The sequence below is a fragment of the Haemaphysalis longicornis genome, unplaced genomic scaffold, assembly GCF_048455015.1.
Source record: "Haemaphysalis longicornis isolate Haplotype H1 unplaced genomic scaffold, Haemaphysalis longicornis Haplotype H1 scaffold_1, whole genome shotgun sequence".
Classification (NCBI taxonomy): Eukaryota; Metazoa; Arthropoda; class Arachnida; order Ixodida; family Ixodidae; genus Haemaphysalis; species Haemaphysalis longicornis.
Window position 1 is genome coordinate 50,505,836 of NW_027526203.1, and position 26,281 is coordinate 50,532,116.

Genomic DNA, 26,281 nt, shown 5'->3' on the forward strand with positions numbered 1-26,281 from the left:
TTCTTTCATACCTGGAATCTTCACTGCGAAGGCTGAGTATAGTGGAACTAATGTGATTTGCTCGCCGCTGCAGACACATTTTTTTCTGTCTGCACCGGTATTGCTGAGGACTTAGTTACATAGCTATCGATTGTTTTTATTGATGCAGGGTAAACGAAGCCGTCGAATACCTGTGATATTCCATATGTCACGTTCATGGGCACCGACGAAGTGTCTGCCCTTCAAAGATGGAGGGAAGGAAATAAATCTTTGTAGCGAGCATCTTAGTTATTTAAAAAACGCTGACCAGCAACCTTTGCCTCGAGTATTTTCCGGTCCTATGTTGTAAGGGGGGAACAGGCGCATTGCCCATGTTCTAAATGCGGTTCAAATGTTGAAAAAGGTGTTCCATGGGTCTTAAAGTGTGGAATCCGACTTACTGTCGCTAGGTGTTATATTGAACGCCTAATTCCGTGATCGAAGAAGATGGCGTATTTGGCACCGGACCAAATGAGCTTACAGCAGATTCATGTAACGTAATGTCCAGTGGCTAATGAATGGCGGGTTCTTATTGCCACGATAATGGCGGCTTTTTGTTCGGTGAACTAATTATTTAGAAACAATGATGGGCGCCCCGACTTCTAAAGTGGCTTAAGTGATCCCGTACAAAAACGTGGGCATATTAAAGCCGAGTATATGTTATGAAGACGAGCATCCGGAAAGGATGCAAAAAGGCAGTGTCATCGGGCTATGCTTTTGGCATGAAATTCCCTTCAATGCGCTCAAAGCGGGAAGGCCCAAAGGGGCAAGCAAGGGGAAAATCGAAGCTGAAGCATTACAGCCGCAAGAATCGCAGTGATCGCCCTTTGAGGTGCTATACTTAAGCGTAAGTCCCCGCCGCCGGCCACTGTGACCATTGTGCCCTTAATATACTCGTGCCAATATTTAAGCCTATAACTTTTCCTGCAGGGCAACAATGAAGGCTCCGGAACCATTCAGTTTCGCTACTGCTATCCGGATGACTACCCTCCGGACGTGGCGTTCAAGTCCTCCAAGCACCCCAGGCCGCGGAAAGACAGTCGTCCACTCGACGTGCCCCGCAGGGTGGACTTTCCAGCCCAGGCGCCCTCTGGAAGCCAACCAGAAGCCGCGCATCGAACGGTTCAGCCAGTCCTTCTGGATCAAGTGGATGCCACCTCCAATATCTCGCTCCCACCAGAGATTCAGCGGGGGGCAGGAACACGCGACTCCTCGGCTTCCCCGTCGGCTTCACAGCTTCTGGGAGACAGTACGCATGAAATTTCTTCCAAGTCGACTCCGGCCACGGCGATGGCTGCAACGGTTGGTTCAACAGTGGCCGAATGACAACAACCCGGACGCGCTGCCACAATATAAGCTGGCACTGCGACGACCCAGACCACGGGCTCCGCTGTCCGATACTCCGCCAGGTTGCAGTCTTCCTCGCAGATGCCAAACACCAGCCGCACTCGATCTCCAGCCAGTGTGTAGGGGCGTCAGTGGGCCGCGTGGGCACGCACTTTTATAGTGCCTTCATTTTTTTTAATGCTCAAGAAGGCTGGCCTCCGCGGCATATACATCAAACTCAGACTCAAACCGCTTAAGACCTTCTACGTATAAGAAGGTGCAACGCAATCCACGCCGTTCTTCAGCTCTCCGCTGCGTTTAGGATCCAATGGTTTTTCTCCTCACCATATTTTCTTGTCACACATGCACGCCAGGAACCCCTTCCAGCTGATGAATTGTGCGGTGTTAGGAGTTTTGTTTCGCAAGAGGGATGGTTGTACTGCAGGCTAATTTTACAGATAACTTGGCTGGCCCTCTATAGGGATGGCTTGGGGTTCAAGAAACGTTTTTGTGTTGGTTTTAAATATCAGTTCCCACTTTACCCAGCTATTGTTGGTTTGGCTTCTCCGAAGAAAATAATTGTGTCGTGTTTAGACATAAAAATAAAGCGTGAAACAAAGGGCAGCCCAAAGCAGAGGGGTTTGTAGTCAAACAAGCCTTGTTACGAGACTAAACGTTGTGGTGGTAGCAGGGTTAACTAAACTTAACCGCGCCTTATGCTACCTTACTGTGAAACAAACTCTTCGTATTGTTAGGAAAAGCATGAAAACTTCTATATAATGACCAACATTGGTGAACTCAGGATTTAATTTTTGTGGTGGTTGACAAGGCAGAGGGGTGGCCCTCCAAATAGGGAAAGTGAAAGCAAGAACTGAGAAAGTACAGACACAACACAAGAAAAAATAAAGCCAAAGCAAGAAATTTACAGAAATTAAAAATACACATACTACTTGTACTCGGCATAAATCCACTACTGTTTCGTTCATTTTCCCGCACTTGATTTGCAAAACGCATCATTTTCGTGGCAATATTATACATATAACCCGCATGTGGCTGGTGCATAGCTTAAGCATACAAGATTTATCGGTAGTAAATATTTGTTGACAGGTAGAGTTATTTTCGTTTTCGTGGGCACACTACCCCTAAAGGCACCCTTTTCATGACAAGTCCCCCTAGCGGGTACGCGCCGCGAAGAAATGAAGAAACAACGACAGCAACTCTTCATCCTCGGCTAGTAGCGTGCGAAGATTTCACAGTGGCTTTTTTTGTCTCAAATAAAGTTTATTCATCATTAAAAAGACAGCGCAGTGGTACCGCACTGGGCTCGTACTGTGGAGAAATCTGAGTTCAAATCCGATGACAAGGGTGTTTTTCGTTCACTCCATACTCCAGCGCCCATTTTTGTGACCGGACTAACAACATTTTTTTAGCACAATGGAGCACTTAGGGCTTTCGCCTTAACATTTTTCGAGCACTCATAACCACATCGTGACCATGTGACCAAATCTGTATAATTCGGCAGTGAAGAGCCTGAATATAAAATTCTTGTATATGTTCACCCCACACGCGGCAAAATATATATTTTCAAAAAAACGCGCCAAGAAAAAGTAACGACACGTTTATTAATACGAGAAATTTCCAAGCGCGGCCGTAGAAGAAATATACATGAAACAGCAAAATTAAGCGCCACCAAAGCATGATAACTTGTAAGAAAGTACAAAGTGAATGACGTAAATCCCGAAAAAAAAAACGCAGACGAGGAATGTTTTCCCGTAAGAGCCAAACTCCTCCTCCAGCCCATCCGTGGCGACCTGCAATGGGCAGTCCCCGAGAAGGATGGGTGGTTTGTCCTCGTGGCGCTCTGCCATCTACTGGCGGTGACCTGCTCGAGGGCGAACAGCTTCAGCTTTGGCAACGGCAGAACTTCACCGTCGCCATCCTCGTCAAAGTTGCGGTCCTCCATCCTTCACAGGGCAGTCAACGAGACCTTAAATTTCTTTGGCGTGGCTGAGGCTGCTGTTATGGGAATCGATCGTCTTCAAAGTCTTATGGGAATCGATAGCCTTCAAAGAAGAATCGTTGGTGGTGCTCAGGTTCGTTACAAGTCAGGGAAGCCTGTGGGGATGGCAATCCGGACATGTTCAAATACAAGTTTAATTTTCTAAGGCTGCGTCGCAGAACGGTGAGTATCATTTCACGCGGGCGGGAAAGATAGAACGATTAGTTGCGTTAAAATTTTGTCAGCATACGCTGGTCTATCCGGGATATATCATTAGATGGGTCAGTAAGCACGAGATTTTGCCGCAAGCGTGCTGCCGTTATCGATGTCAGATTAGGGCACACATGCACCACAGGGCCGCCTTAAACGAAGACAGCTACAGAATCCGCCGTGTCCTTGAGGGCAATGCCTGTATGCCAACAACTTATACAACACGCACACTTCCAACAACTCATACAACTCGCACACTTCCACTTCCTTTCTGTCTTTGAAAATTCTTCTTCTGTTTCAATGGCGTATCACATTCTCCCCATTGTTTCCCATGCATTCTTGACGGCCAGCCCTTATGGCTGTCTTAATTCAACGAACCCCTCATTTACCATTCTGGTTCGCTAAGTGTATGTGTATATGTGTGTATATATTGTAACGCCTCACATACTTGGACATGTGCATGACGGATGGGCAATCCCTGGGCTAGAAGAGGAAGAGGAACGATCCTCAGGCGTGTGCGTTTGGAGCCCCGTTCGTTCCTGTGAAGCTTCTCCGTCCTGTCCAGGAAATAAACCTCCCTTTTACCGTAACAGACTTGGTGGAGGTGCGGGGTAAACCCAGCGGACAACGGCGTCACTGGATCTTCGCCGAAGCCGTCGCGTAGCTGGCCTCTCGCCCGTCCGAGAAGTCATGGCGCCCCCGGCTCAAGGCAGCTCTTCGGCGACACCGCCCGGCGGCTGGCAGCTGCAACGAGAACCACGGAAGTTTGAAGGCAAAGCGGAAGAAGACGTCGATGAGTGGCTCACCCATTACGAACGAGTGAGCAAGTACAACCGTTGGAATGCGGCAGACAAGCTTGCAAACGTCGTATTTTCCTTGGAGAAGACCGCCCTGGTGTGGTTTGACAACAATGAAGCGAAATGTACGACGTGGGATCGGCTAGTAGAGTTAATGAAGGAAAGGTTCGGTGACGCTGAATCCAAGAAGAAGCGAGCGGAGCAGACTCTTGTGCAGCGAGCTCAAGTCCCAGGGGAAAGCTGCACCACCTACATTGAAGACATTCTGCAGCTGTGTAGAGTAGTGAACGCCGAAATGCCTGAGGACGACAAGGTGGGCCATCTACTGAAGGGAATTGCTGAGGACGTCTACACATTCCTCATTAGCAAGGAGCATTTGGACACCGTGTCGGATGTAATTCGGCATTGCCGCAAGTTCGAAGCGCTAAAAAAACGCCGTATAACTCCAAAGTTTGGCCGCTTATCCAACGTGACTACTGTCGCAAGCGTTGACAGCACGTCTCCCGCTGATCTCGCGGCTACCATTCGGCAAATAGTCCGTGAAGAGTTGCGACTACATGAAGACGTCCCAAGCAAGGCAGCAAGCTTCTCTGAACGCTATCTGACGAAAGAGGCTGCGTGCCGGTGCCCTTGTGTCCACAGTGAATGCATGAATCCGTCCATCAACGCTGCAAGCATTGAGCCCTACCGAGCCGCGGGAAATCTTAATGGTCCCTATCACAGGGACGCAGATTTTTGGCGGCCAGGTCGCTTTCCTCGTAATCTATATGTCGACTCTTACGAACCGAATCTACAACTGGATCACTCTCACTCGAACACAGGAAACTGCGAGGTTGGCCAGCGTGCCTACCAACCAGATATGCGATATGCGTCTTTTGAACGGTCGGATACGGGGCGTCGGCCGCCTGTTTGCTATTGCTGTGGCATGACGGGGCACATCCAGCGATTCTGCCGTCGTCGACGCCAGCTGCCAACATACAGGGCCCCAGACGCATACCCTCAACGTTCTTCCTACAGGCTTGACTCATCGTGGCATCCGGGAGTACCTCCGACCCCCTCCGGACAAAATGCGCAGCGAAGTGGCTCTCCTTCATCGGATCGCAGCCTGACACCACCCACAATGCGCCCGAGGAGGTCGCCATCGCCTCGCCGCCGCCCGATGTCACCACCCCCGGGAAACTAACCAGTGCGGCCGATGGGGGTGAGGTCGCTGGACCGTCTGTAATCGATAAACCTCTGCCTGTTTCTATGGACAAAAACAAAGTTCAAGTTTCGGTCGATGGAGTTTCAACAATGGCTTTAGTGGACACTGGAGCCACCGTTTCTGTAATGAGTTATGCGTTCAAGGAAAGACTTGGCCGCAAAGTAATGTTCAGCTGGGATCAGCCTCTTTCTTTCCGGGGAGTTGGTGGCGAATGGCTCCGACCTATGGGTGTTTGTAGTGTGAACGTCTCGGTGGCCGGGAAAACGTTTACAGTGGAGTTCGCGGTGCTTCCCAGTTCCACACACGACGTCATTCTCGGGATGGACTTTTTACGGGACTGTGGGGCAACCGTTGACTGTGGTGCCGGTGAACTTTCAGTGAGCAGTCTTCTCTTTCCCTTGTCTGGCGACGATTCTCCAGCTGAAGAAATTCTGATTGTTTGTGACGACGTGGTTCTGCCAGCACACACAGCATCACCCATCACGGTGACCGCTTCTGAAATCCCTGTCAGCTCCCTGGACGCATTTGTGGAGCCACTGGCCGGGAACTGTGCGAAAAAAGACATTTTGTTGCCGCGGTGCCTTATTCGCATCAACAATGGTCACACTTTATTGTGGGCGTTGAACTGCTCCGCTCATAACGTAGTTCTACCTAGAGGCATGAAACTTGCCCGTTTTGAGGCTTACGAGAGCGCGTCTGTTGCTGTGGTGTGTGAAAGTGAGCCTCAGGTTGCCACTAGCGGCGTGCCTGATTCTAAATTTCTGGGCATGATTGATAAATCCCTCTCCTCAAGTGAGCGTGCTACGCTGGTGACCGTTCTATCCCGACATGCTTCTTTGTTTGACTTCGCCCAAGACGGCCCCAACATCCCGATCCCGTCTTCACGTGCGCGTCACACAATTGAAACTGGCTCGGCACGTCCAATTCGACAAAAGCCCTACCGAGTCGCTCCATATGAACGCAAGGTTATAGCGGATCAGGTCAAAGAAATGCTGCAAAAGGGTGTTGTACAAGAGTCATCTAGTCCGTGGGCTGCACCTGTCATCCTTGTCAAGAAGAAAGATGGGTCATGGCGATTTTGCGTGGACTATCGGCGCCTCAATTCCATTACGAAGAAAGACGTATACCCGCTTCCTCGAATAGACGATGTAATTGATTGTCTGCACTCAGCGTCCTACTTCTCGTCCGTGGACCTACGATCCGGATATTGGCAAATCCCGATGGAACCTGCACACAAGGAAAAAACGGCCTTCGTCACTCCTGACGGTCTTTTTGAATTCAACGTGATGCCGTTCGGATTATGCAACGCTCCGGCAACATTCCAAAAGGTTCATGGACACGATTCTGCGTGGATTGAAGTGGGAAATTTGTTTGTGTTACCTTGATGATGTAGTAATTTTCGGGCGAACGTTTGATGAGCACAACTGCCGCGTGGATACCGTCCTGAACTGCCTGCAGAGTGCCGGCCTCGTGCTGAATTCGAAGAAGTGCCGTTTTGGCGAGCGTCAAGCGCTGGTTCTTGGCCACATGGTTGACAAGGATGGCGTCCGGCCTGATCCTCGGAAGATTGAAGCTGTCGGCAACTTCAAGCAACCACGCTCAGTGCGCGAGCTCCGCAGCTTCCTGGGGTTGTGCTCATACTTTCGTCGCTTCGTTCCTCGGTTCGCGGACTTGGCATCGCCACTTACGTACCTTTTACATGACAACGTCCCATTTCATTGGACACCGGAATGTGAGGCTTCGTTTTCTCAGCTCAAATTTCTTCTGACATCAGGCCCTATTCTGCGTCACTTCGACCCTTCCGCGCCCTCTGAGATACACGCTGACGCCAGTGGAATCGGTGTTGGCGCGGTGCTCGTTCAAAAACATAATCATGTTGAGCATGTTGTCGCCTATGCTAGCCGATGCCTGAGCAAAGCCGAGCGAAATTATACGGTAACGGAGCAAGAGTGTTTGGCAGTTATTTTTGCCGTCCAGAAGTTTCGCTCATACATATACGGACGCCCATTTACTGTGGTCACTGACCACCACGCTTTGTGTTGGCTCACTGGACTTCGCGATCCAGTTGGTCGTCTAGCCCGATGGGCCTTGCGTCTACAGGAATATGACTTTGTTGTGCGCTACAAGAGCGGCCGCCAACACGCGGACGCCGACTGCTTATCTCGGCTTCCGGCCTCTGAACCCGAAGCAGACGCTGACAACTTTGACGATTATCTGGCAGTGGTTAGCTCCAACTTTCCTGATGCTGAAACTTTCATCGTGGAGCAGCAAAACGACTCCAGCCTACAACCGCTGTTTGCAGTTGCTCATGGTCCCAATTCGTCTCGCCGCTTCGTAATGCGGGACCGGCTGCTTTGGAAGACGAACTACCTCCCGTGGGGTGCCCGTTTTCTTCTTGTTGTGCCAACACGCTTGCGCTCGCAAGTTCTGCGCACAATGCACGACGACGCTACTTCCGGTCATTTGGGAACGGCGCGAACCTTGCATCGCACAAAAGAACGCTTCTTCTGGCCGAATATGCATCGCACTGTAGCGCAGTACGTAGCCAGTTGTCAAGAGTGCCAGAAATATAAGCGCCCTACCCATGTTCCACCGGGACTTCTTCATCCAGTTGCACCTCCAAGTTCTCCGTTCGAACAAGTTGGCATCGACCTGCTAGGTCCGTTTCCGCGCTCTTCCACTGGTAATCGATGGGTCATCGTTTGCGTCGACCATCTTTCGCGATACGCGGAAACCGCGGCTGTTCCGACCGCCACCGCTGCTCAAGTGGCACTATTCATGTTGCACTTTCTCATTCTTCGGCACGGTGCTCCTCGGGTGATAATCAGTGACCGCGGTCGCCAATTCGTTGCAGACGTCATTGAAGAGCTTCTACGTCTTTGTACTTCTCGTTTCCGCCACTCCACACCATACCACCCTCAGACAAACGGCATGACTGAACGCACAAACAGAACTCTTACTAACATGCTCGCCATGTACGTCGACTCGGACCAAAAGAATTGGGACGAGCTGTTGCCTTTTGTCACATATGCATACAACACTGCGACGCATGAAACCACAGGTTATAGTCCGTTCTTCTTGCTGTACGCTCGTGTTCCTCGTAATACTCTGGACTCCATCTTGCCGTTTTCGCTGCATTGTGAGCCCTCGGTTGCGAAGACGCTGTTCCTTGCCGAAGAGGCTCGCCGCCTTGCAAGACTCCGAACTGTGGCGTCGCAGACGCGTTCTAAGAAGCGCTACGACAGTCGGCACCAATTCGTCTTTTACGCAAAAGGTGACTTGGTCTTGCTATGGACCCCAATACGAAAGCGCGGCCTGTGCACTAAGTTTCTGTCACGCTACACAGGCCCATTCGTTATTGTTGATCGCTTGAGCGACGTCACGTACGTTCTGTCACGGCTCACTACGACTGGACGCCGGAGCAACAAGACGCAACTGGCTCACATCGCCCGCTTGAAGGCATTCATTCCACGCTGTGAACAGTGACTCACCCTGCGGGTTTCGTCTGTGAAGGGGGGAATTGTAACGCCTCACATACTTGGACATGTGCATGACGGATGGGCAATCCCTGGGCTAGAAGAGGAAGAGGAACGATCCTCAGGCGTGTGCGTTTGGAGCCCCGTTCGTTCCTGTGAAGCTTCTCCGTCCTGTCCAGGAAATAAACCTCCCCTTTACCGTAACAATATATATATATATATATATATATATATATATATATATATATATATATATATATATATATATATATATATATATATATATATATATATATATATATATAAGAGAAGAAAAACTTCGAACAAGGTAAAAGCACGATTGTGGCCTACGTTTCAGCAAAAAGAACTTGCTTTCCTCAGGGCAATATCTCGCCTGGCAGGCACGGTTTATATAGGGATATATATATATATATATATATATATATATATATATATATATAGTGGGAAACCCAGAGTCCTGGCGCGTTCCCCATTCCTCGCCGCCCGCCGCCGAGGCGAGGGAGGAAGGCTCCTTCTCTCCCCTCGGCTGCGCCGGTCCTGCCGCCGGTGGCGGCGTGACGGTCGCTCGTCACGTGACCGGCTCTTCGGGTTCCCCGGTGGGCCGGTGGGACCATCACGTTCAGGTGTCACGCGACGCTCACTATTCTACAGCTTTTACTTTCCCAATTCGCAGTTTTGTGAATTTTGAAAACCAGGCACATTAGCTCCTCGAAGCTCCTAATTTCGTGCAAATCGCCCCAGTGGGCATGGGCTAAGAAGAAAGGAACATCAGCTAGGGCAACAACTTTTCAAATTGGTTTGCTTTATTTTGTTTTGCTCTTCACCGCTCTTGTTCGGTGAAGCTCTGTACAGTTGTTGGTTTTTTTTATTATGTCCAATCTTCTCCCTCCCCTCTCTTCTTTCGCCATCTGTCCCCTCCATCTTTTTCTCCACCTGGCATCACGCTGTCACTTTAGGTCTCAACTGTACCCTCACTCGCTTTGCGTGCTCTCCTTCCGGCCAGACGACGAAGACGCTGTTCAAAACCCATGTGTAGAGATCCTCTTCGATAATAGATATGAGCCGGTGATTGTAGGGTATCTTTCAGTAACGCGTTCACAAAAAGGGTGCTACACGCAACGCCTCAGGAGAAACTGTCTGCCGCACTGACGATAAAGGAAACGCATGGTCATGCAACGGCTCGTTCGAAAAAGCTTTGTGAGCAGACAACTGAAGCGCACGCTGCGGATAGACGCGTGGTAGAAACTGCAGAAGCCATTTCCGGCTAACCACCTAAAAAAGCGAGGTCAGGGAATTAACACGTCTGCAGATATCGTATTGCGCACATAGCAGCTGACAGTCGATTGGTGGTGGTCGATGGTGTGGTTTCTTGGTGTGCCTTGTACGCGTCCGCCGTGCATGATGGAGACACATATAAGCTGGCGCCGCCATTTTTGGTCCCTCGCTCGCCGCCGAAGCAAGTCATTTTATCTTAACCACGCTAAAATTATTCCCGCAACTTGGTTTACTGGCAAAGTTTGAATCATCTCATCTGTTTCGCGTTACTCGGTCTTGTGGGAGACGACGAGAACCACGCGTTGAGCCGTTTGACCCAATAGCGGCGGCACGGGACCGTTCAAACGGTGTCTCCACCCTGGGCTGGCATCAAGGCCCACCACGGTTACTACCAGCGCTACCGTGTAAGCTGCCCATCTTGTAAAATCGCAGCACACACAACACTTGCTCCTCGGTGGTCATAGAGTGAAAGCCGCCTCGTTACCATTGCAAACGGGGGTCGGGCGCCTGATGACTGCACGGCCAATGCGCAGTACTTTTTGAGAGACGAAAACTAGCTCGAAATATCTCCTACGCTGGGAAGAAAAGGGTGTGCCGGGCGAGAAATGCGCCTGCTGCGGCGACATGTTTTCGCGTTCTGTGAGGTTTATTTTTTTGCAGGCTCTACAGTGCCACAGTATTTTAGGGAATGACCGATGAGGACGATGCCAGGGCGCCGTTCGCTGTTGCGGCGCAAGCCCACAAGTTTCGCCGGAGCGTACGACTGCAGATGTGAAGGGAGCGCTGCAGAAAATCTGTCATGATTCTGGGCCTGAACGCCCGGGGTAGCGATTCGCATGGCGTGGAAGGTAAGCGTCATGCTCGCGGACCCAGTAAAAGGTGATATAGCCACGTGTACTGACTGTTGGCAGACCTGGATGTATATATGTTCTAGGAGTTTGCACAAAAAAAGGTTAAGGGAAAGGACACGTTTACGGGCATGGTGCAGTTTTTCCCACCCCGGTAGTTTGCGCTGTCATCGGGCACTACCAGCGGTGAAACACTACTTATTATTGTTCCTTTCTTCATGAGCAGTGGGTGGAGCGACTGACCAGCTCCGAGTCCTCAGACCAGTGTCGATTGGGGGAGTGGGCTCGGATAACCAGCCAGCATCAAGACATTTTGGACTAGGGATGCCTACTACATAGTGAAGGCCCTAATAGTATCTCTTTGCTCACCAGTCAAATGTTGCTGTTGTTGTTGTTGTTGTTGCTTCTAATTATTGGCGCATACCCAATCAGGGGACCGGCGAAACATCAGTCGCTAAACCGGAAGAGATAACTGCCTAGGTACATTACATTGAGGAAAATTTAAAAAATTAAAATGTTTGTCTTTTTCTCGCTCTGTCTTCGCGGGAAATAGTCACTTGGGGGATTGCCTAGGCATAGGAGGCTTGGGGGAGCTAATATGTGCTCGCTTTTCAAAACTGTGCATTACAAACGTAAACGTTATAGAATAGTGCATGCCTCGGTACACCTGAACGTCGTGGCATGCGAGTACAGCAGGAGCACACCAGCCGCGCCGAACTCTGACTCTAGGGAAGCTGTGGTGTGAGCCAGTCACTTGCTCATGTAATTCGAGCCTTAAGACGACGAAACGAAAGCGACAAAAGACATACAAACACGCTGTAGCAGAAACAAGGCTGGTGTAAGTGTAATTCGCGTGAAAATCTGACGAAACGAAAGCGGTGAAAGAGACGCAAATACAATATACCAGTAAATAGGTTGTTTATAAGTATCGCAAGGCTTTCGCCTTGAAAACACGGCAGCAGCCTTAAGTGCCCTGAGGAAGTTTTTGTCCGGGGCTCGTGTTAGGAAAGAATGAGCATAAGAAACCTTTTTCGGCGTTTGTGCGAGGATGGTTTTTCGCTCTCCCAATATATTTATGCAGCCAGTTGTCTATGTTCTTCTTTTTCCGTGAGGTATAAGACCCCTCTTGCGTACCGTTCAAATTGGGATAGGTAGATTTTTGCCTGAATTTATTGTTACGTCATGTCTAACTTTACCGGAGGGGTACGATTATATTTATGGGAGGTCGCGCATGCTACGCAGTTTTTATGTAGATGTTTTTAGACACTATTTCAGTACACGGTGACGAAGAGTAAGCTATACAAAGACGTTCTTTGTGGGTGTTTTCAGGTTTTTCTATGTAGAACTATGTTCCGAATTAGGACAGCATGTTGTGGAACGGGTGAAAGGAATGGCTCTTCCGCTTGGTGTAAGAACTTTTTTAACAGCGAAGCTGTTGAGCAAATTGTTTGTGTATGGTGTCCGCAGTTAAAAGAACCAAGAAAATGCCTCCGGGATGGGTTATCCTCATTAGAGCCTCGATTACGCATAAACCCGCCGTCGTGCCTTCACCTGTACACAGACTCCACACAGGCAGTCCGGGAACTCCGACGCGTCGCCAAGTCGCTCGACTTGACCTGCGATGTGCATCGCATTGTGAACTCTTTTCCGTGTCCCGTGCGAGTTCTGTGGAATAGACGTTCAACACCTGCCCACACTGACGCTGACGCGGCCTGCCATCCCCAGAGGGTAACTGGGCCGCTACCCCTGCTCCAGTTGTCGCAGAGTGACACCCTCATCATTCACAAGGAGTCTCTCCGGCGCTCCACGCGTGCCCTTCTTCCCCCGCGTGGGTCGGACCTTCCTGGCGGTTTAACCCGCCGCGAGGAGGTGGCGCTTCGGGGAATCCGCGTGGGCGCAGCTTTGACCCCGGCGATAAAGGCCTCATGGAGGACGCAAGTTCCCCCAGAAACATGCCCCTTCTGTAAAACCCCTGCCACTGAAGCGACCCTGGACCACCTCCTTGGTTCATGCTCGGGCCTCCAGGCAGCACGAGTTCGTCACATGAGGGCCCTTGGGTACCACCCACGACGACCACCTGACCTTCGCCGCTGGACGCACGGTCCCCAATACCGGCCCCTCCTCGACTTCATTGTGGAGACGGGACTGCTGGACTACATCTAGTTTATGCCAAAGGGCGTACTTGCGTAAATAAAAAAAAATGCTGAAAGCTCGTGCACGCGTGCCTCGAGCGCACGTTCGTAACGCCAAGCTTACCCACCCAGGGAGATTGGCCAACACTGGCCACAAAAAGCTCCAGCGTTCGCCGTATCATGGCCATGCTTGCTCGGAACGCAAAAGACACGTCATAGTGTACGCCCCTCGTTCGTTCGTCCTCGTGTCGTCGTGCGCATGTGCTCTGTACTGTAGAAGAGCCGCGTCTTGAATATCGAAGCTGCTGCAGGTGATTATTGGCTCCGCATGGCGCGGCCCAGGATAGTTCACACGGCCGAGGAAGAGGCCGCGCTTCGAGAGGATCGGTGTGCAAAGCATCCGTTAGAGACGACAAGTCGCGCTTGCAGAGTGGCGTCCGGAAACGTCAACCACAACGACGAGCTCACTCTGGCCTTGCTCAACATAAGGTCATTGAAAGGTCATATCGCCGACGTCATCCACAACACCTCAACGATACTAACACTCAACTTCGTGTACGTCAATGACCACCTACAAGAGCTTCGCCATTCAAGTCTTGCGCGGGAGTGCAAGCTTCCCTGAATTTTTTAGCTTCGTGCTTGCGTGCTTTCAGCTAAGACATAAATGATTGGGAAGTGTTTGTTTGTGCCATTTGGAGTTGAGTGTTTATTGTTCAATAAATCAAAAACTGTTCAACATGTGTTTTTGGACTATAGCGATAGGGTGTTTTTGTGGGATGTTCTTCGAAACTTTGAGAAAGAATCTACCACCGTGATCCTCATGGTATACGGTTTCTGGCGGTTGAGAACGGTAATTGAGTGCCTTGCGACCTTCTGATTCCGCGTAGTAACGTTGCTTCCGATGATGTTGGTCCTCCATGGAATATGAAGGAACTCTCAAATGGCTGCCCATTACCTGGAGGCGAATTTTAGGTCGGTAAGGCAGCGAGAGTGTTTTCCGCATTCTAGTGATTTGGAACTGCCAACGATGACTTTAAGCCCGAGTCTTTGCCCCGTTGTTAGAATGCTACGATGTTTTAGGCGAAGTCAGAGTTGCTAACATATGCAGCGCGGTTTCTGGGGATGTATGCATCAGGCAATAAAGAATAAGGTTCAAGCATTTCATAGAGCGTTGGGTACCTTCGTATGGCGGTATAAGTAGGAGCCCATGCGCTACGATAGCCTCTTCCTCCCATTAAGGTCTGGTGATGTTGGATTGGTGCATTTCTTTGTACATCAGCTCATCTCGCCGTTCTTTTTCAAAACAGCTGATCAACGGTTTTTAAAGTTTTCATTCAGCCTAAAGTGAGACATTTGATTTTTAATTTGCTCCAGGCCACCCCGCTAATCCTAAGACGCCCTGGGGCTTCCTTAAAGAGGTTGCTGACACTTTCAAGTTTCCTATTGTGCGTTTTTCTCTCGAGTATCTGCACGGTCTCTCCAGGAAGGAATTGAAGGACGTTTTAATTGAAAGTTTATTTCCTGGGCCCATTTGCCGCCAACAATATCTGATGATTTTAGATAGCAGTGTGTTAAAACGAGTCAAGAAAATGTGAACCCAGGCGGCTGCAAAAACTTTCTTTTGAAGTTGCACATACCCACGCTGCCTGTTAAAACATGGCTCAATAATAAAGGTGTATATGTGTCTTGGTATGTTAACTGTCACTTGCTTAACTAGCCTAAGCCAATTGATCACTGTTTGTTTTATGTCGAAATGCAGTGTTTTTTTTTCGATGTTCTGCAGCGGACTCTTGAAGGGACATAGATATGACCCCCTACAGTATCCGATTCCTGCCAGTGATGAAGAGCTGTTCCGTGCCCTACAACCTTTTCGTGCAGATCGGATTGTTTACCCTATGGAAGTGACCTATGAAGAAAGAATAAAACGTGGCGCAAACTAGACGTGGACGAAGAAAACAAGGGAAGACATATACAGGCACCAGCTTCCAACTGCTTATTTAAAGAAAACTACATAAATTTATACATACCTTATCTAGACAGAAACAACAACGAAAAAAAAAACAAAAAAAACAACAAAAATATCAACCAAGGTATAATCATGCTAACAAGTGTAGAAGGTGATGACAATTGCTATAATGAATAAATACAATACTGCTGAATGAATGACAACATATCTACACCAGCCTCAAGAGGAATCAAGATGGTCCAATGGCGCTTGCGTGCCTCCCAGGTGCAGACCAAACCGCGAAAAGAGGGAAGGAGAACTACACGCTGTGATTTAAGAATGACATTGTCACCTAACGCTAGTGACGGCGTGGTGACGCACTTTTCGCCTACTCTTTTGATCTACTCTTTTCGCCTCGATCACCTCCGTTTCCGTTGTGCTTCTTGCTCGCCCCAGAAAGGTCGTCTTATCCATGAGTGGCTCGCACCCACAGCGCTTGCAGTGGTCTACAAGGTGCCCACCCATGTTGCTGCTGACGGCCACTCGGTGTCCTCTGGCACGTTCGTTGGAGCAACGTCCAGTCTGACCAATATACACCCTTCTCCACTTCAAGGGGATACTGTAAATGGCATTGCTAACACACTCGGTGTAGAGCGTTGCGTGATTCTTTGAGCATGACTCCGGTATCTTATTGGCCATCATAGGGCAAATTTTAGCCAGCTTGCACGGGGCGGAACACAAAACCGGCACTTTATACCTGGATGCGACTTTCTTGACGTTGTGCAAAAGCCTGTGGATGAATGGTATTACGTAGTTTTTCATTTTCTCTGTCTCTTGCTGCCCTTTTTAAATGCAGAGCATTTCAGTAACTCACGATGTCACCCGCGTTGACGTCCGTAGTCGTAGTCCGCACCCCTCCCCTTACACTATATAAAAAAAATACTATCCGGCCCCTGGTTTCAATCCCTCGACCCTGCGGGCGGAACGCAATGTACATGGTGCTCTACCCACTTCGCCACCACAAAGCCGACACAGAATGGGAGGCTACGAACGCGCCTTATATCCTTGACTCATTCAAACTACGTCAAGAAGCTGCTGATACAACGCATTCACTACCACCAACTCCCCAAACACTAAACTTTAACGCAATACACCCACCCCCTATGCGACGCATTTACTCGAGTCCCCCTCGCGGGGAGATGGGCCCAATTTTGTTTACCGTTTTTTATCTTCTGCAGGATGCTTTCACGCACACTTGTGATAACGGTGGGAGGAAATCTGACGGCTTCCAAGCGGCTGATCTGATAACTAAAACTTGCAAGCAGATTGTGCTCGCAATAAAAACGCACGTAATACCGTACATCCACAGGCTTTCGCACAACGTCCAGAAGGTCGCATCCACGTATAAGTGCGCGTTGTGTCTTACGCGCCGTGCAAGATGGCTAAAGTTTGCCCTATGATGGCCAATAAGATACCGGAGTCATGCTCAAAGAATCACGCAACGCTCTACACCGAGTGTGTTAGCAACAGGGTGTCGAACCGGAATTTTTTCGGGTTCGGTTCGGGTTCGGGTTCAAGCCTTTCGGGTTCAGTTCCGGTTCGGTTCCGGAGCACCATTTCGTTCCGGTTCGAACCGGTTCGAACCGGTTCAAAGGGTTCAAACGGGTTCGGAGGAAAAAAAAGCAGGAGTGTTTTTTGTGTTTAATTTTTTAGTGCTGCATTTTCGTTTCATTGTAACGTCGGTATAAAAACAAATTTATATTGTATGTTTCTTTGAGCAAACGTTCTCATTTTGGCGATTCAAAAAGACCCTGCAACCCATTTTTTAATTTTTTCGAAATCTCAAATGCTTCCAGAACGTAGTCAATGAACACGTGCAATACTAAGATAATAGAGGGTGGCAAAACACCTCAGGCAAAAATTACCGTTCTATATCTATTAGGAAAATTGGAAACTTGCTCAAACGTTTTTCTTTCTTTCTCTTCTTCGACCGCCAGAAAAACGCCATTACAGCAGTGGAGGGGCTATTGGCCGGCTTTCCTTCTGCTGCAGCAATGAACGTATTCAATATCCACGTAATAAAATTGGAGATGCTTGCACTATATAAGTCGCGCAAGGCCTGGAGGATTTCTTTCAATGCAAGCACAGAAAGACACACCGCCACTTATCAGTAGGTTTGAAATTGTTTACTTACATGTTCCGTTGTTGCGTTTCACAGTGGTAGTAGTAGTCATCGTCAAATCCATCTATATCGTCGTCTTCCTCACGCATGACTGGCGGCCCAGGATCAATCCAAAGATTTTTTTTTCTACTCTCAATGTTTTTTCTCGTACTTCTTTTTTTTTTCTCTAAAATAAACCGGGTCACAGCCTAATTATTACTGGCAGCTTCTTGGCCAATCCCCCGCGTGGGTACGTGCCATAACATAAGGAACCAACCAACCAACCAACCAACCAGGATCGCTTTGTCCGCACGCTTTCACATGTGTTCGAAAGTGGAGCGCGTCAACACGTGCTAGAACCAGTGGCAACCGGGTCCGCGAACTATGCGTCTCAAGCACGAGCTGTCTTGTGCATCCCCCATGAGGCGCGGTCGCACATGAACTGTTTTCTTAGTATTTGTTTCCGAGCGCCAAGCGCAAGCCTGGACGATGCCAGGCGCTCTACGTGCGCGGTAAGCGGCTGGAGTAACTATGCCCCGGGGGTTTTCTGATGACGCCGCACACATTACAGCCAGCAACAGCAGCTTCGCTGTTCAAAATGGTGCAGCTTGCTCTACTGGCACAAGGGTGGAGAAACAGCGGAGCTGAGGGTCATCCTCGCTTTTTCGGATCTTGCTCTTTTCCTAAGTTTTGCTGGGCTCCGTTCAGTTTTTTTTAGGTTTCGGGATGTTCTTGCTAGGCTAAACTAAGTGTTGAGGGGTGAGGCCAAGTTTACCCGGTTTTACAAGGCCGTTCCGGCCGGTCCCCAACACTAACAGCGGATCCCAGGGTGAAGAAGCTAGGTCGACCTTCAGATGCACTGTTTCTCCAGCCTTGCGCCACTAGTGTAGCTGCGCCATTTTGTTTTTGCGTTTCATTAGCCCGAAAAAGACTCTCACCTTTAGGATGGTATATCGTAAAGGGTGCGCACACGCATATGCCCCTTGTGCTAATACTCGATGATGATGATGATGATGATGATGATGATTGCTATTGGTTTCCCCTTTGAAGCGGGGTGATGACATGTCATCTTACCAAAAAGGACCAATATAACCATGTTTTAAACTCTTGGTTTAATACTAGCGCTGCCTAGGCCAGGCACTAAAGCTTATTAGGCCCGAAATACTTTCTTTTCCCTGTTACAGGTGGTAACTGTCCTAGGCAATATTCCCCTCTCTGCTTTTCGTCCACCAGCATTCTAATCTTCTTTTCGTCCCCTAGACAGCCTTGAAGTTGACTTTCTCTCTGAAAATCCTAGGGCTTCTGGAAGCCCAATATTCCCTTCATGTACACTTGGAGGGATACCCTCACATTCTAACACTATGTGCCGCATAGTTTCTGTTTTTTTTCCGCAGATCACACATACCCCATCGTTTTGTGAATACTTCCCCACAAAACTCTTAGTGCGCAGGCAACCTGCTCTAGCCTCAAAAAGCAAAGCACTGCCCTGGGAATTATCGTAGAAATTTTCCTTTCCGATGTTCAATTTCTCAGCCCTGTACATCTCTAACGACGTTTTAGCTTTCATTTTTTCCCTCCATTTATTCGTTTCAATCTGCCTTGCCTCTTTTTTGGTTACCTTGGCTGTTTTAGATTCCCCACTGTTCTTCCCGTATTTCATCGTTAACCTTCTAGTCTTTCTTAACCACTGCGTGTCCACGCTTTTCAAGTATAGGTACCTAAAAACCTTAGCTGCCCACCTTCGTTGATCCATTGCCCTCAACCTCATCTCAAAGCATATTTTACTCTGAGCTTCTCTAACTTCAAACGACGCCCAGCCCATATCTCCCTGAACTGCTTCGTTAGTTGTTTTTCCATGCGCGCCTAAGGATAAACGTCCTACCGTTCTCTAGTTTACTTCAAGGCCTGATAGAACGTCTGATTTTAAGCAGAGTACAGCATTCGCTCTCGAGCAGGCGCGAAAGCCGGCTTCACTGTTATACAATCATTTCTGTGGTGGTGCACCAATTACGGGCAGCGCAGGTTTCGTTCTTAGTATTTTTTTTTTTTGTGGACGCCACCGAACCAGGTTCAAGCTTAAGTAGCTCCGCTGTTAAAAGAAAGCCACAAAGGTAATGCAGAAATGAAAGGCGTATCTTCTGCGACGAGCAAAGCAGGCAGCACCGCTCCGTGCTGCGATACTTAGAGCTTTCGCAGTGCTTCCAGACGCGAAGAAAAGAGTGAACACGTTTATCGGAAACTTTGCCGAGTTCCTTTAACTGCACAATCCACTGCAAAATGTTTTTAATTGGAGGTCAACGATTCAACATTAACGTAAACGATATAAAAGGTTCACAGGGACACCTAAAGGGACCCTGCAACACTTACCATCGACTACTCAGAATGTATCTTGGGGTAAAGTCTATCGTCCCAGCAATCTCTTCCCGCAAGAATTATGAAAATACGTTCACTATTACCGAAACTACGCGCGATGAAAAATCGCGCATAAATGTTCCCTCTCAACTCAACCGCAGACAACGCGACGAAAGCTGCGCGCTCTCTCCCGGAGAGAGGGGCGGCTTGCGGCAGTCTGTTCGGCGGCGGCCTTCGATATGTCATAGGCCGAGGAGTTCTGTCCTTTTCCCCGCAACGCGGACGGGTCTAGTTCCGGTCTGGTGCCACAAAAAAGCAGGCATGGCGGCCTGCTCGCAAGCAAGCGCTCAGGCTGGTAGGGCGTTTCTGAAGCAATAAACGTTTGTTGTCGAGTGGGCTCGTTGAAAGTGGAATATTTAGTTCGTCACTCAAACTCCGCGCGCACTCAAAACAAAAGAAACACCAAAAGCACGCGGTCAGGTTCAGACATGGAAGAGGTTCATACACAGCGCCGACGACGGCGGATTGTCACAGGAAATGCCAGAATTTAGCCGCGAAGTTGACCAGCGCCAGCCAATAGGAGAGCCAGGACCGCCATGGCCCGATTGACGTCGCAGAGGCCATGCCAGGGGTGCATAATGAGGAGAATTGAAGAGAGTGCGGTTGGTTTTTCGGCGTCTTTCACGGCGATTAGCGCACTCACCGCTTCGCGTACACGTGTAATATTTGGCTCGGGTGTTCCTGGCAGTATAATCTAAACGTCGCGCAGGTTTACTTGCAGTGCACAAAGAGTGTTGCAGGGTCCCTTTAAAGGGGCCCTGAAAGGCGTTTTGAGCACACTAAATGAACTTGCGCAATCGTTAGATTGGGTCGTCAACGTCATCTGTGCCAAGTATTACTCTTTTACGCGCAGCGGAAAGCTCACACTTTTGTTGCAAAGTTTGTCGCTTTTTTTCTCACCCTTCCCTTCGTGTTTTTGGACGCCGCCATCTTGACATGTCTACGTCATCGATTCCCAGATGTTCGTCATGAGCTAGACATCCTGCTATTGGGCGACTTTTTCACGCACTTCCGGCAAAGAGATGAGTCGTCTGCTCAGCGTCGACTTGCCGGCTGATCTGCCAGCGTAGTGCCAAAGTGCTTGGACATTTTACGACAAACGAAACAAGTGTAAACAATCGCTTAACCATTTGTATTGAATGCAACACGGCCATAACACGACATGGATATTCTCTTACCTGAGTACGTTTCATAAACAAAGCGTTGAAGCCCCGTGGCACATCTTTCGTGCAATCGCAGAGAACGCCTTCAGCCGAATGCCCGGGTTTGACGCACAGATTTTATTCAACTGCAAAACAACCAAGAGATGCGTTTCGAACGAACACAACGTCACAACATGCGTTGCAAGTCTGAACCGCGATTGACAGACGATGGGTTTCCTCCTCCTGCCCGTCGTAAATTCGGTACTCACCTCGCGCGCGGTTTGCGGGGACGAACAGCAAGTCACTTAACTCTGGCGCACAAGCCGAGATGGCTTTTAGCCACGCACACTGCACATACCCCATGCGAGGTTGAGTCGTACGTCACTCGAGAAAGATAATCCAGACCATGGGAAGCACTATCCACCCGCAGAAGCACAACGTCGCATTTCATCGCGAAACAAAGGCGTCCACAACACACAAACCATCGCCTCCTGTAATGCCAAACGCATCTCGCACTTCCCAATGGGAGTGAGTGGTACGCCTGCAGTGCCAACATGTCGCGAGGTGGCGCCCCAAGCTGAACCGGGATCACGCAACCGTAACTGACTTCTGGAGCGGTTTGTGCCTTGTTGCCAAGGCAGCCGATGTGTTCACGAGATTGTCAAAGAAATGGCGCTCGCTCCAGCAATAGAAAGCTCAGAGCCGCGCTGGAGCATGTTTTGCCAACGTTGCCGCTCTCCACCAGGCGTCGCCCCAAGCTGAACTGGTCACATGATTGAAGCGTTTTGTGCACGGGTTCTGTATCGGTTTAAAATGTCCTTTTCACATGCCGCCGGCCGGAATTACCACCGCCGCAAAATAAGATCCGGCACCAGCGGGGCCACATCTGATACGGCGCTTTTTCGATAAACAGTGCGCGGTGCATGAAAGGGACCGAGTGCACAATCCTCCCTGAGCGGCTGCGAGTTCGCCACCGATAAAAAGTCACCTGCCGCCGAATACAACTGCAGCAACGTACACCCCGAAAGGGCAAAGCCAGGCCGCCGCACAAATGCGGTCAGATTTTTCGCTCGCTTTTCCAGCCTTGAGCGGAGTGCGGGATTCATGGTGTCAACAAAGCTTGCCCGTAGCAGACGGCAGTCTGAGCAGAGCAATAGCGGAAGTACGTCACCGCCGAGGAGCGCAGCATCATGGGAGGGAAGGCTCGCGCCCCGCCAACAGCGGAGAGTAATTGATTGATTGATTGTAGGGTTTAACGCGCCGACGCAACGCAGGAGAGGCGCGCCGTAGTGGAGGGCTCCGGATTAATTTTGACCACCTGGGGATCTTTAACGTGCGCCGAAATCTCGAACAAACGGGCGTTTTTGCTTTTCGCCTCCATCAGAAAAGCGGCCGCCGCGGCCGGGAATCGAACCCGCGACCTCGTGCTCAGCAGCGCAACGCCTTAGCCACTGAGCCACCGCGGCGGGTCAGCGGAGAGTAAGTAGAAAGGAGGAGGAAACGCGGCGCGACGATAATGCGCGGTTTTTTTATTTACGATTTCTCAGCTAATAATCATCGCTTTAACAAAATTCTTGCGGGATGAGATTGCTAATACATTGCTTTATTTGTTTACACGTACACCCATGCATCGGCGGAAGGTATTTCAGGACCCCTTTAAGGTTGCTTGTGTGTGTGAATGTGAAAGAAATACTCTTTATTACCCCAAGTTTCTTTTTATTAATTCAGTTAGGCTATTTAATAATTCAATTTGAATTTTATTCTTGGCTCATAAACCCGCAGTTTCATAAACAAAAAAAATGACTGACTATTACGATACACCGTAATGTGAAAGTTGAGGGAAACACCAACTGCCGTCTTCTCGTCGACGGCGTATAGCGCCTGCGTTTCACGAAGTGATCGCGTCCTGAACACTTCCCCGCCAGAGTGTGATGAATGCCAAGTACCGATAAATCAAGAGCACATGCTATGGCTATGCCCCAAGGTAGATAGAAGCAGTATCCGCAGGGAGTGGCTGACTCAACCGGCCACGCTAGAGCAGCAGCTATCGTTGGCAAGCTTTGTCCAAAAGACCATAGGCACCCCGCCTTCCCGGCTAGACACCTGGAAGACCAACTAACGAGGAATTCCAGTGGCCCCCTGGAATGAGGAGGCCTTAGCCAAAAGGGCAAATAAAATTTTCTCTCTCTCTCTCTCTCTCAGCGAACGCACGACGGCTCGCGCTAAGCTCTGGCGTTCTCTCGTATAGCGCGGGCCGTCCCCGGGGAGCATGTCTCGCGCGGCTTCAGCATACTGCCCTCCCGCTCACACTTTTGCCATACTTTCATTCTCCACTTTCACGCTTCCGTTATCTCGGTAACAACGAGGCTGACCCTGAGAGACTACGCAAAACGAGAGCAACGGGTGCTTAAAAGCTGCTATAAAGAACATGACTCTATGGAACTGCCGCGGTACCGCCTTGTGTTCCAGGCCGCTCACCGACCACCTCGTATTCAAATAAAGCATCCTCGCCGCAGTCTTCTGGCAGACAAGCATGTAGCCTCCTGGCCAGTGGGCCAGGAGGCACCGGTAGACTCTGGTGCCGCCAACGCCACCTACGCCTCCAATTTCTGGGATACCTCGCCTGAACCTTCTGGCAATGGTCACCTTCTCTGCAGGCTACCCATTGCCAGTCCGTCCACAAAGCAGGCAACCGACGGTCTACCAGCTTCTTTTTTTTTGGAAGGGGGGGGGGGGTAGGGGTGGGGAGGGGGGTTCATCGAGTGTCGCCGTGGTGGGGCTTTGCGTCCCACACCCCCTCCTGGGTGGCTGGTGACGGGCCGCCGCTCGTCTCCAAATCACGCATCCTCGCCGAAATCTCCTGGCTGGTGGGCAGGCAGGCAGACAGGTGTAATTTACTGACAAGCGGGCACCCTTTTGGCAGGACGGGCAATTTCTCTGGGTAGCAGAGAGCCTGCCCGACGGCCATCGTATTTGATACCATTAAATAACCACACAAGCACGCCCGCACAAACGCGTATTTTCGCACAATAAGGCAAAAAAAAATCGCATTAGAAAAATTGGTTGATCTGCTACGCTTTTTAAGTACCTATAGTTTCCGCTGACCAAGTAACGGAAGCGCTTTGTATCATCGTCCGGCATACCCTTCCATCCAGGAAAAGATCCACTCCAACGCAAGGACAAATGCATGCGTTGGGTGACATGCAGCTCGCGGAGCCCCATTGCTAAGTTCTGCAGTTAGGCCCAAAGTTTGCCTTTGAGCGCCGTTTTTAAAAAGTGGAAAAGGTTAGCTTATTGGCCCGTGCCATTGCTCCCCATGTTCCGGAGGGTGGTAAGCTGCGCCGCATCGGGGAGTGCATGGATGCCGTCGTCCGTCCGTCCGGGCCCGCAGTCAGGCCCGAAATAAGCTTCAACTGGAACTTTATGGTATATTACACGGTAAACAATGACCTGAAACTGCTTTTAACGGGTGAACAGGACCAATGCGTTGTTTTACCGAAAGGTATGTTTTGTGAGCAGGCTTTAAGAGCAGTGCATAAGAATTTGAAAGTGAAAACACCGCTTGTTTGTATGCCCCCCTTCCGTGTCTTCGCCTAGTTTTTGCTCTGTTAGCCATCAGGGAACAGCACCAACTAGGCCAGCGTATACAACACTCCAGCAGTTGATGATGTCCTTGGAGGCCTTCACAAGGGGGCAGGGATGCATTCGAATTAATAACACATTGAAAGCTTTACGTAATATTAAACACCATGTACAGTGCTCAGCGATTGAAACGCGATACTCGGAGCGCGTGGCTGCCGGTGCTTGTGGCGCCACAGGTGAGCGCTTGCGAAAGCGAGCTGGCGCATTGTGGTATACGGTGAAGGTGAGAGCGTTCGTGACGCGTGCTGACTGCATCCGGGAGACAGCCCTTCAGTGTGTAGTTCTTGGCGGCGCCATAGGGATGCTACATGCAATGGCTTCAAAACGCTGCACCTGCGTGCCGTACCGCACCGTGCGAAGCTGTGCGAGCTGGCACCGCGCGCGTTATGAAGAATCTGAAGGCGCATTTATCTCGATGTGTTATCGTGGCTCGCACGGCATGCAGGCGCAGCGTTTTGAAGCCATTGCATGTAGCACCCCTATGGCGCCGCCAAGAACCATACACTGAAGGGCTGTCTCCCGGATGTAGTCAGCATGTGTCACGAACGCTCTCACCCTCACCGTATACCACAATGCGTCAGCTCGCTTTCGCAAGCGCTCACCTGTGGCGCAACAAGCACCGGCAGCCACACGCTCCGAGTATCGCGTTTCAATCGCTGAGCACTGTACATGGGAACCACGATGAATAAGTCATGATATGTTGCCTCGGAATATACGTTCAAGCATAACTTATTCTTAATGCTAAAAGAAAATTGGGGAAATGAACAGTATCTAACACAAACTGATAGTATACACTCTTAGCCAAAAAGGACGAAAAAAGGACTAACTACAGCTGTTAGTCCTCGCGAGCGACCGTTGCTCCTCAAGAGGAGTAACTGTGGGAGCGTGCGTGCTGTGTGCATAATTCGCGCAGTAAATGTTCGTCCCCGCCGATCTAGAGAGCAACGGGAGGACGAAACGCCGAGCACAGACTCCCTCCTGTAATGGCGTCGCTGCTATGCGACCTGCCGCATATGTCTGTTCAGTCTCATATACGGACAACTTTAGATTATATTGAGGGTTATAATAGGAAGAAAAACTGATGGGTTGTGCGACTACACACTATGCGTAAGTTTGGTGGCGCTGTCAGGCGAGTGGTAAAAACTAGAAATCAGAGCTTGGAAGACCCAGAACCGGTTCGGAACGGTTCCTTCGATTCGTTCCGGTTCGGGTTCAGTTCCAAAATGGCGGAAAAAATACGGGTTCGGTTCAGTTCCGGTTCCGGGAGAAAATTAGGGTTCGGTTCCGGTTTTCGGTTCGGTTCCGGTTCCGGTTCGACACCCTGGTTAGCAACGCCATTTACAGTATCCCCTTGAAGTGCGGAAGGGTGTATATTGGTCAGACTGGACGTTGCTTCAACGAACGGGCCAGAGAACACCGGTTGGCCGTCAGCAGCAACATGGGTGGGCACCTTGCAGACCACTGCAAGCGCTGTGGGTGCGACCCACTCATGGATAAGACGACCTTTCTGGGGAGAGCAAGAAGCAAAACAAAAACGAGTAGGGGATCGAAGTGAGAGAGAGAGAGAGTAAATGTTTATTGAAAAAGGAGAAGAGGTCGGCCTGAGAAATTGATCTTGGGCCTGCTACTTCCCTCTGGGGGGAGGGTACTGGGGACAGAAAGAGAAAGGAATG